This window comes from Bison bison, unplaced genomic scaffold (genome assembly GCF_000754665.1).
Source record: "Bison bison bison isolate TAMUID 2011002044 unplaced genomic scaffold, Bison_UMD1.0 scf7180017864032, whole genome shotgun sequence".
Lineage (NCBI taxonomy): Eukaryota > Metazoa > Chordata > Mammalia > Artiodactyla > Bovidae > Bison > Bison bison.
This window is the reverse complement of record NW_011494604.1, coordinates 3,465,018-3,475,719: the sequence shown is the minus strand read 5'-3', so window position 1 is coordinate 3,475,719 and position 10,702 is coordinate 3,465,018. Positions and strand designations below refer to the sequence as shown.

At 38.2% G+C, this 10,702-nt stretch overlaps 1 protein-coding gene across 5 annotated transcripts in view; it reads left to right on the top strand.

Annotated features, from left to right (window-relative positions):
• The first annotated feature begins 2,420 nt into the window (after window positions 1–2,420).
• Window positions 2,421–10,702, top strand: part of ZNF148 (zinc finger protein 148) — a 131,826-nt gene continuing 123,544 nt past the window's right edge. For 4 of the 5 annotated variants that reach the window (XM_010834287.1, XM_010834283.1, XM_010834288.1 and 1 more), the window contains exon 1: window positions 2,421–2,680. The gene's annotated coding sequence lies outside the window, so the exon portion shown is untranslated. Of the gene's footprint in view, window positions 2,681–2,750; window positions 2,770–10,702 lie in introns of those variants that run through there. The other variant, XM_010834286.1, reaches the window with a different exon arrangement.

The following is a 10,702-nucleotide window of genomic DNA, read 5'->3' as shown; positions in this document are numbered from 1 at the left end:
GTTCTAAATATGGCCTATTTTATTTCTGATTATTTATCATTTGTTGAACATTTCTAGAGGAGCAGTGTTGCCAGTTCCAAAGCCACAATATAGCTAAAACTGAACCATTGCTTCCTTTTTTGTTTTGTTGTAAATCTTCAGCATTATCACCTCAGGGCATGAAACCTTCATCATCTTGCGTGCTGTAGCCCATGGGGTTGCAAAGAGATGGACACAACTTAGTGACTGAACAAGACCTAGACAGGCCTTCAGTGTTTTGGCTTGCATCTTTGCTCTTCAACTTTTGCTTCTCCTTTTATACAGTAGAATTGATTTTTGTCAGACTTTGTCTTCTGTTAACATTTCCCTTGTACTATCAAAGACTTGACTCTCAAGTGCTTACCTAACTGTGCTTTTAGAGATTCTCCATTAGTACCATGCTCTGGTCCCAGTAATTGGCATTTTAAACCATTAAGGGAAAAATGCTGTATGCTTTAAATCCTTACTATTTGCATTATATTCTTCACATGGTTAATGAACTCTTTCATCTTTCAGTCTCTGAGCAAAGAACACTTCCTGACTCTCCCTGTTCAGATCAGGGTTTTTGATATTCCTTTATGTTTCATGGAAAGAGAACGTGTTTATTTATTTAACTTTTTATTTTATATTGGAGTATAGCCGATTAACAAAGCTGTGATGGTTTCAGGCGCACAGCAACGCGACTCAGCCAGACAAGAGAGAGCTTATTTAGTGGCAGTGAGAAAAATACGACAAAGCACGAAATATAGTTTTGGTTTTCCATCCTAGGGCAGCTTTGCTTCAGAATTAGTTTCAGAATCTAGCTCTTGGTCATTCAGCCTTTTTCTCTTATATCTACATTTAGTCACCAAATTTAATAATGAAGAACCTATGGAGACCACCCAGAGCTTTGAAGGCCTAAGATGACCCAAGGATGTCACTTGTTCAATTCACGACTTTACTGTAATCTGCCAATAGTCTAGAATTGTTTCTGTGAGTGAGTGAGTGAAGTCGCTCAGTCGTGTCTGACTCTTTGCGACCCTGTGGACTGTAGCCCACCAGGCTCCTCCATCCATGGGATTCTCCAGGCAAGAATACTGGAGGGGGTTGCCATTTCCTTCTCCAAGAATTGTTTCTAGGACCTGCCTTATACAGGCCTTGGCGAGTGGGGGTATGCTCTGAGTCTTTGAGTGGATTGTGTGGGTTAGACCAATGATGGATATCTTAAGATATGAGGAATGATTATAGTAGAAATGGTGACAGTATGTTTTAAAGTGATAAATTAATTTAACATAGATAAATGACTTCACAAGATAGGGGTTGGATGCCTGAAAATCTTGGTTCATGTGAAGGAGTTTTCATTGTAAATTTGAGAGGATCCAGTATATAAGGGATTAGAATGAAATACACAGTTGCTGTTTTGCAGGGTGCCCTGTATATTTGTCAACACGTACATACACACCTGCATATGTAGATACATATAATGATAGAGATAATGTGTTAATTTGATTAGGTTCTATAATTAGAGTCTTTGGGGAAATAAATATGGTAGTCTTATTATGAGTGATTCAAATGAATTGGTAGAGAGTAGTTGGAAAGATAGTTATTAGGGTATGTTTAGGAAGTAGATTTTTTCAGTGACTTTGGTAGCCTGTCTGGCACAGTTTCACAAAATTTGAGGGCCATTTGGGGCAAATTTGTGTGTTAAGTTTGGGGATGTTAGCTTTGAGGGATTGTAGGATCAAACAAAAAATGCAGTGCCTGAGAAAGTTATTTATGAATTGATTTGGTAGATGCTGATAAAAATTAAAGAAGGTATTTGTGGAGAAGTTTGTGTAGGTAAGTGGGATATATAATGGAGGGATTTAGGAGAAAGCTTGTTATTATTAGAAAAGTAAATTTCAAAAGAGTAAAATTGAAAAGACCTTTGGGGAAGAATTCTTTTGAGAAAATGCAGCTCACAGGTTGAAAACAGGAAGGCAAGGGAAAAGTAAAAGGAGTAAACTAAGGTGTGGAAGGAAGAGTTAAGAGGAAGATTAAAGAAGAGGTTACTGGAAAAGATTTATTGTAAGGAATGTTGTGTTAAATACTACTTTTGATAGTGGTTCGGTGGGGAGGGGGACTTTTACCAAGGATAATTCAGTGTAATAGTTTTATTTCTTAAGAAACCCGGGAAGTAGGGAGCCCAGGCTCGCCCGCGCGGAATTTCACCGGAGCTCGGCTCAGCGGCAGGCGGAGCTGCGCGCGTGGTGGGCCCAGAGCCGCCGCAGCTGCCTGCGAGCGCGGCCGAGCGGAGTGGAGGCGGGCCGGGCCGGTGGGACTCGGGCCTCAGGGATCCGCGCACCCTCGGGCCCTCGGGGGGCGCTCCAGCGAGCTAGCAGGCCCGGGGCGGCGCGGTGGGGGCCGGGAGGAGGGGCTTCCCTGAGCGCCCGAGCAAACCTCCGCACGCGGCTCGCACGGCTTCCTTTTGTTGTGTGTACGGGAGTGAGAGAGTGCGCGCGCGTGCGTGAGTGCGCCCGTGGGCAGAGAGGCGGCGGAACGGGGCCGAGAAGCTGGGGCTTTTCCTGCTGGGGTGGCTGGCGCGCCCGGGCCTCGGCGGGCGGTGGGGCCTTGCACACCCGTCTTCCGGGTCGGGGCCCGTGGCGCAGTCCAGGCCCCTTCCCCCAGCGAGATGGCAAACTTTGTGAGTGACTTCTCGGCGGCTAACAAGTGTCTGCCTGACAGCGGGGGCCGACGAACGTTAATTGACACCCTCCTTTCGGTCCTAACCCTGTGTGTGTTTTTTTTTTTTAACAAATCTTATGTTGGACTGTACTGTGTTTACAGTTCTACGGTGTGCGAAAAGGTCAGACGGGTAACTTGGGTCTACTAGACACTTTTTTTACTTGGTATCAAGAGCAAAAAATGTACGCTTGTATCTATCCTTATATTGGTTGCGCTACTAAAACCTGCATGTTTAGTGGTAAGAACAGTCCTAAAGGCCTTTCCAGAATTAGGCTGTAGGGCACACTTTGTCTCTCCAGACTTCGTAAAGCATTTTTTACAGTGCCAAGAAAGAACTATTTGTGTCTTAGACTAGATAAAGTTAGGAAATGAAAAAGTTAAAGCCCTTACCAAGAGCTTGCGTTAAAAACAGCTTTTTTGTTTTGTTTTGTTTTACATAAATTATGATTGGTGTAGTTTGCATATAGAGTTTTACACAGTTGGGCACGATGTGATTTTAAAAAGAGCGTTTCTTACTAATTTTACAAAGGGCAATGATAAAGGCACCACACAGTTTTGAAATTTCAAGGATGTTAAATGTTGCTATAAATAAAATCCTGTTCAGATTTTTAGATTTAAGAAATCTAAAAATACGTTTGCAGTTGTCCTTTGGGTGCAGGAAGAAGTTCTAGGTTGCTCAGGGCTTGTTTCTGGGCAGATTTTCAGTGTTGTCAGCGTGATATGGGTGTAGAACCTTAACCTGAGTGAATAATTTGCTTGAGATTACCAGTCTGTTTGCAGCTGGGAATAGACTCCGAGTCTCTTATTCCCAGTCTGGTGACCTATCCAAGAATAGACTAAGGAAACTGGGTATTTGTCTGTTTGGTGGAAAATATGGCCGAGTTGATTTTATACTAAGTATTAAAGAGCCAGAAAGGGAATGTGTGAACGTTTAATCTTTGTAGCACTTAGATGTATGTAGTTTCTCCATTCTTTAAATACAAAAAGGATATGAGGATATTCGTGTTGCTTTTCATGGCATTTGTAGCATATTTACATTTGATTGAAACGTAGATGCTTATTATATTTAACTGTGGGAGATGAGTTTTTCAAGTGGGTGTTCTCAGTGGTTGAAGAATAGTTGGTAACCTGAGGATGTTTAGCCTCATAAATGCTAGGGAGAAGAGGAATTATGTTAATTTCATTAATTTCTAAGTAAAAAATCTTCAATGGTCTTTATTGAAGATGCTTACAAAGGTCCTGATGGAATACCTGTGAATTTTCTTCTCAGCTTTCTGTATTGCTATTTTCATTATAATTACTAGCTATGATTTGTTTTGTTCATTCCTAGTCTTTCCTTTTACTTTTCCTCCTGTGTCACAGAAACATTCTTCTTCCTGCTTCTCATCTCCAAAGAACCCTGGAAATTTTTAATCTTAATACAGTTCTCCATGAGAGATGGTTTTGGCAATGTCTGAACACATTTTTGGTTGTCATGCTGGGGGATTCTATTGGTATCTAGTGGGTAGATAGTAAACATCCTACAATGCACATGATAACCCCCACAACAAAGAATTATCCAGTGCAGTGTCAGTAGTGTTGGTGTTGAGAAGCCCTGATTTAATTATTGTGGGTGATATTCTACTTATAATTTGTCATGTAATTGATATCTCTATATCAGATCTGTTATAAATCTTTTCTTAGAGTTGTCATTAGAATGATCATGGGTCAGAGGTTATGAAGTATATTTTAGAGCATGAGTTAATAGGATTTTGGAGTGGAAAGGTTAACAAGTATAACTGAGTATGTGGCTAAGGAAATAGTTTCAGAGAGATTCAGAGAGGTTCTACGGATATGGAGAGCTCAGGTCTTGTTATTTCTATTATAATTTAATTTTAATTTACTTAATTAAAATTAATTTTAATTATTACTGAGGGAAATGGTATTTTGTAACTTTTGGTTGATAAATTTAAATAATTAAAATTTTAAAAATTGCATCATGAGAATCTCAGTATTCACTAAATCATTGTTACTTTTTCATATTCCCATGTTGTTGAATTCTTCAGCATGGTTTTGTTAACCGTTGTAAACTTTTCAGCATCTTCTTTTTAAAAAAATTTTGAAAAATTAAAAAAGGCCACATACAATTTAAAAGCAATTTGAAGTTAATTAGGATATCGTTGGCAGTATTGCATATGCAAACCCAACTAGAATTGTTAAAATGTCTCAGGGTGTCTTGAATTTAGACATCTATTTTATGAGGATTACTGTAATGGTCAGTTATTGTACTGATTGTAAATCTATTTTAGCAAGATTCAGTTAATTTTAGAAAAATATACTGGAACTTTGAGGTGAAATGCAATTGAATGAAATATAAATTAGATATTTAAATTGGGTATTTCAAATTAAGTGCTGTATTGTTGGAGGGAGAAATATGAAGTTCTTTTTAAGTTAAAAAATGTTTTCTGTGGTGCTGCTTTTTAAAAATGAGGAAACCAAGTAGGACAGAAGACCAATATGAGCAAAGATTTTTGTGAAATTGTTTTATTTAAGAAATACAAGAAATTTTTTTTATAGAAAAATTTTAAATGCTTTTTAGCAAAAAGAATAAAATCACTAACTGGAATACACTACTGTTAATGTTTTGATATATGGCATCTTATTTTTTTGTTAACCGTTTATTATGAAAAATTTAAAAAGATAAAAAATGCAGCATTCTTACGAACTGGTATATACCAGACTAGCCTCAACAGTTAGCAATTAATGGCCAGTCTTATTTCATCTTTGCTTCTGCACCCTGTCTCTCAACTCACATAATTTTTAAAAACACTTTAATTTGAAATAATTATAAACTCAGGAAGTTGCAAATAGTGGAGTCCTGTGTATCCTTTACCCAGCTTGACCCCAATGGTGAGACATTGAAGTTAGGAATTTGACATTGGTATTAATACATTACTGTTATAGAGATTGCCAAACTTAGTCAGTTCTCAGCATTTTAAAAAATTTAGTTATTTTGGATAATTGCTTTACAATGTTGTATTGGTTTCTGCCACCTTCACCCCCTCTTGGCACCCATAAGTCTTTTTTCTACATCTGTGAGTGGGTCTATTTCTGTTAAGTAGATCTATTCATTTGTGTTGTATTTTAGATTCCACGTATAAGTGATATGGTATTTGTCTTTCTCTTTCTGATTTAATATAATAATCTCTAGGTTCATCCATGTTACTGCAGTTGGTGTTAGTTCATTCCTTTTTTATGGCTGAGCGGTACTCCATTGTGTAACTATGGGCTTCGCTGGTAGCTCAGCTGTTAAAGAATCCTCTAGCAATTCAGGAGACCTGGGTTCCATCCCTGGGTTGGGAAGATCCACTGGAGAAGGGATAGTTACCCACTCCTGTATTCTGGCCTGAAGAATTCCATGGGCTGTTTAGTCCTTGGGGTGGCAAAGAGTCGGACACGACTTTGTGACTTTCACTTTCATTTTTCATCCGTGTTACTGCAGATGGTGTTATTTCACTCTTTTTAAGGGCCAAGTAGTATTCCATTGTGTATCTATACCACATCTTCTTTATCCATTAATCTGTTGATGGACATTTAAGTTGCTTCGATGTCTTGGCTGTTGTATGTAGTGCTGCTGTGAACATAAGGGTGCATGTAATCTTTTCAAATTATAATTTTGTGTGGATATATGCTCAGGAGTGGTATTGATGGATCATATGGCGACTCTGTTTTTAATTCTTTGAGGAAGCTCCATACTGTTTTTCGTAATGGGTGCACCAATGTACATTGCCATCAACAGTGTGAGAGGGATCCCTTTTTTCCAACATTTATTTGTATGGTTTTTAATCATGGCCATTCTGACTGGTGTGAAGTGGTACTTCATTGTAGTTTTAATTTGCATTTCTCTAATAATTAGCAATGGTGAGCATCGTTTCATAGGGCAGCATGTTTTTTATTTTGATGAAGTTTGGTTTATTTATTTTTACAGAATATGCTTTTGGTGCCAAGCCCAAGAACCTTTTCTTTAGGTCTTGAAGACCTAATTTTTATTCTAAAAATTCTGTAGTTTTATGTTTATGTCATTCATCCTTTTTGAAATAATTTTTATATGTGGTTGTGAGGTTTAGGCCTAGACTTTTATTTGGCATGTGCATGCATGCATGCTCAATCCCTTCAGTTGTATCTGACTCTTTGTGACCCCCTGGACCACAGCCTGCCAGGCTCCTCTGTCCATGGAATTCTCCAGGCAAGAATACTCGAGTGGGTTGTCATGCCCTCCTCCAGGGGATCTTCTTGACCTAGGGGTTGAACTTGCATCTCCTGCATCACAGGTGGATCCTTTACCCACTCGTTCCAGCATTGTTTGTTGAAAAGGCTATCCTTTCTCCTTTGAATTATTTTTCTGCTTTGTCAGTTAGTTAATTTTTCTTTACTGGTTATAGAATTATTTAGATTATTGGCTTCATTTTGGTTTAGTTTCAGTTGTATGAATTGGAGAAATTGTTCAGTTTTTTTCTGTGTCCAGTTTAAAAGTGTAAAGTTGTTTTGTAGTATTCCCATGGTATTAATATTACTTAATATTTATTTATTTGACTGTGCTGGGTCTTAGTTGTGGCACACAGGATCTTTGATCTTTGTTGTGGTATGTGGGATCTTTTTAGTGTGGCATGTGGACTGTTAGTTGTGGCATGTGGGATCTAGTTCTGTGACCAGGGATCGAACCCTGGCCCCCTGCATATACAATGTGGAAGCTTAACCACTGTGCCACCAGGGAAACCTTCCTTATTATCTTTTCAAGTTCTGCAAGATCTTAGTGCTATCCCTGTTTCAATCTTAATATTGGATTTGTGTCTTGTCTCTTTGTTTTTGTTAGTGATGGTAGAGGAATGTAAAATTTTTGCTTCAATGATATTCTCTGTTTTCCTATTTTGAATTTTGTTGATTTCTGCTCTTCATTGTTTGCTTTCTATTGCTTGCTTTGGATTTATATTTTGCCTTTTTTTTAAAGTTTCTTTTAAGTAATTAAGGTATTGATTTGAATCTTTCCTCTTTTCTAATGTAAGCACTTACTGCTACAGATTTCCTCCTAACTACTGATTTAGCTGCATCCCACATTTTGACATGTTATGTTTTTATTTTCATTCATTTTATGTACATATTTAAAATTTTTCTTTGAGTGTTTGTCTTTGACCCATGGACTTTGTTTTTCCACTTTACTTTTCTTTTTTAATTGGAGGAACCCCATGGAGTTTTAAAAAGTGTTTATTCATTTGTGTTCAGAAATTTTCCTGTTGTCTTCCTGTTACTGATTTCTAGTTTGAGTCTAATATTGTTATATAATGTACCTCCTATTTTATTTTGATTCTTATAGATTTGTTGAGGTTTGTTTTATGTCCCAGGATATAATCTGTCTTTGTGAATATTCCATGGATGTTTGAAAAGAAATATGTGTTCTGCTGTTGTTGGGTGGACTATTCTGTGTACATCAAGCTGACCCTGTTGGTTGCTTGTGTTATTAATACAGCCTCTCTGATAAAAAACAAACGAACCATCCTAGCTTTTCCATTCTTCTTACTTTCAATATATGTTACTGAATTTCTTGTTAGTAGTATATAGTGGGCCATTTCAGAAATATATTCTTCCAGTCTTTCTTGATTTGTCTGTTTAGACCATCAACATTTAAGGTAATTACTGATAAATATTAACACTTAAATCTGCCTTTTTATTGTTATTATTTTGTAATTTTCTCTGGCTTTTTATTTCTTCTTTCCATCCTGCAGATTACTAAAACATTTCTTAAGATTCTGTCTTTCATAATTTGTAAAATATTTATAGTTTTGAGTCTGTTTTGGTATAGATTTTGTAGTGGCTGTTGTAGTTATTACTAGTGTATATATGACTTATAGCAGTCTCCGGGTATCAGTACTTTACTGCTTCAGTTGTCATGTGGAAACTTCACTTCTCATTTGCCTTTTTTTACCATCTTGACTTTTTTTTTTTTAACCATCTTTTAAATGTAATTAAGTATCAGTATAAATTTTTGTTTCCGTCATTAAGTATGATCTAGAAAACTACGATGCAGCTGAAGATGGGAGAAGCTCTATACAGTCAGCAAAAACAAGACCTGGAGCTGACTGTGGCTCAGATCATCAACTTCTTATTGCAAAATGCAGGCTCAAATTGAAGAAAGTAGGGAAAGCCACTAGGCCATTCAGTTATGACCTAGATCCAATCCCTTATGATTATACATGCAGTGGAGGTGACAAATAGATTCAAGGGACTAGATCTGGTATACAGAGTACCTGAAGAACTAACTATAGATGGAGGTTTCTAACATTGTAAAGGAGATGGTGACCAGAACCATCTGCAAGAAGAAATGCAAGAAGGCAAAGTGGTTGTCTGAGGAGGCCTTACAAATAGAAATCAAAGGTAAAGGAGAAAGGGAAAGATATACCCAACTGAATGCAGAGTTCCAGAGAATAGCAAGGAGAGATAAGAAAACCTTCTTAAATGAACAATGCAGAGAAATAGAGGAAAACAATAGAATGGAAAAGACTAGAGATCTGTTTAAGAATATTGGAGATACCAAGGAAACATTTCATGCAAAAAGATAGGCATAATAAAGGACAAAAACTGCAAGAACCTAACAGAAACAGAAGAGAGTAAGAAAAGATGACAAGAATACACAGAAGACATGTACAAAAAGCTCTTAATGACCCAGAAAACCATGATGGTGTGGTCACTCACCTAAGAGTCCTGGAGTGTGAAGTCAAGTGGGCCTTAGGAAGCATTACTATAAATAAAACAGTGGAGATGATGAAATTCCAGCTGAACTATTTCAGATCCTAAAAGATGATGCTGTTAAAGTGTTGCATTCAATATATCAGCAGATTTGGAAAACTCAGCAGTGGCCAGAGGACTGGAAAAGATCAGTTTACATTCCAGTTGTGAAGGACTATGCTAAAGAATGTTCAAATTACAGAATGTTGCAAATTACAGTTGCACTCATTTTACATGCTAGCAAGATGATGCACAAAACCCTTCAAGCTAGGCTTCAATAGTACATAAGCCAAGAACTTCCAGGTGTACAAGCTGGATTTAGAAAAGGCAGAGGAACCAGAGATCGAATTGCTAACATCCGCTGGATCATAGAAAAAGAAAAGAAATTCCCCCCAAAATCTACTTTTGTCTTATTGACTATGCTACAACCTTTGATTGTGTGGATTACAACAAACTGTAGAATATTGAAATATCAGACTACCTTAGCTGTCTCCTGAGAAATCTGTATGCAGGACAAGAAGCAACAGTTAGAACTGGACGTGGAACACCTGACAGGTTCAATATTGAAAAAGGAGTACATCAAGGCAGGATATTGTCACCTTGCTCATTTAACTTAAATGCAGAGTTTAGTTCAGTTCAATCGCTCAGTCGTGTCCGACTCTTTGCGACCCCATGAATCGCAGCACGCCAGGCTTCCCTGTCCATCACCAACTCCCGGAGTTCATGCAAACTCACATCCATCGAGTCGGTGATGCCATCCAGCCATCTCGTCGTCTTTCATCCCCTTCTCCTCCTGCCCCCGATCCCTCCCAGCATCAGAGTCTTTTCCAGTGAGTCAGCTCTTGGCATGAGGTAGCCAGAGTACTGGAGTTTCAGCTTCAGCATCATTCCTTCCAAAGAACACCCAGGACTGATCTCCTTTAGGAGGGACTGGTTGGATCTCCTTACAGTCCAAGGGACTCTCAAGAGTCTTCTCCAACATCACAGTTCAAAAGCATCAATTCTTCAGCGCTCAGCCTTCTTCACAGTCCAACTCTCACATCCATACATGACCACTGGAAAAAACCATAGCCTTGACTAGACGGACCTTTGTTGGCAAAGTAATGTCTCTGCTTTTGAATATGCTATCTAGGTTGGTCATAACTTTCCTTCCAAGGAGTAAGCGTCTTTTAATTTCATGGCTGCAATCACCATCTACAGTGATTTTGGAGCCCCCAAAAAT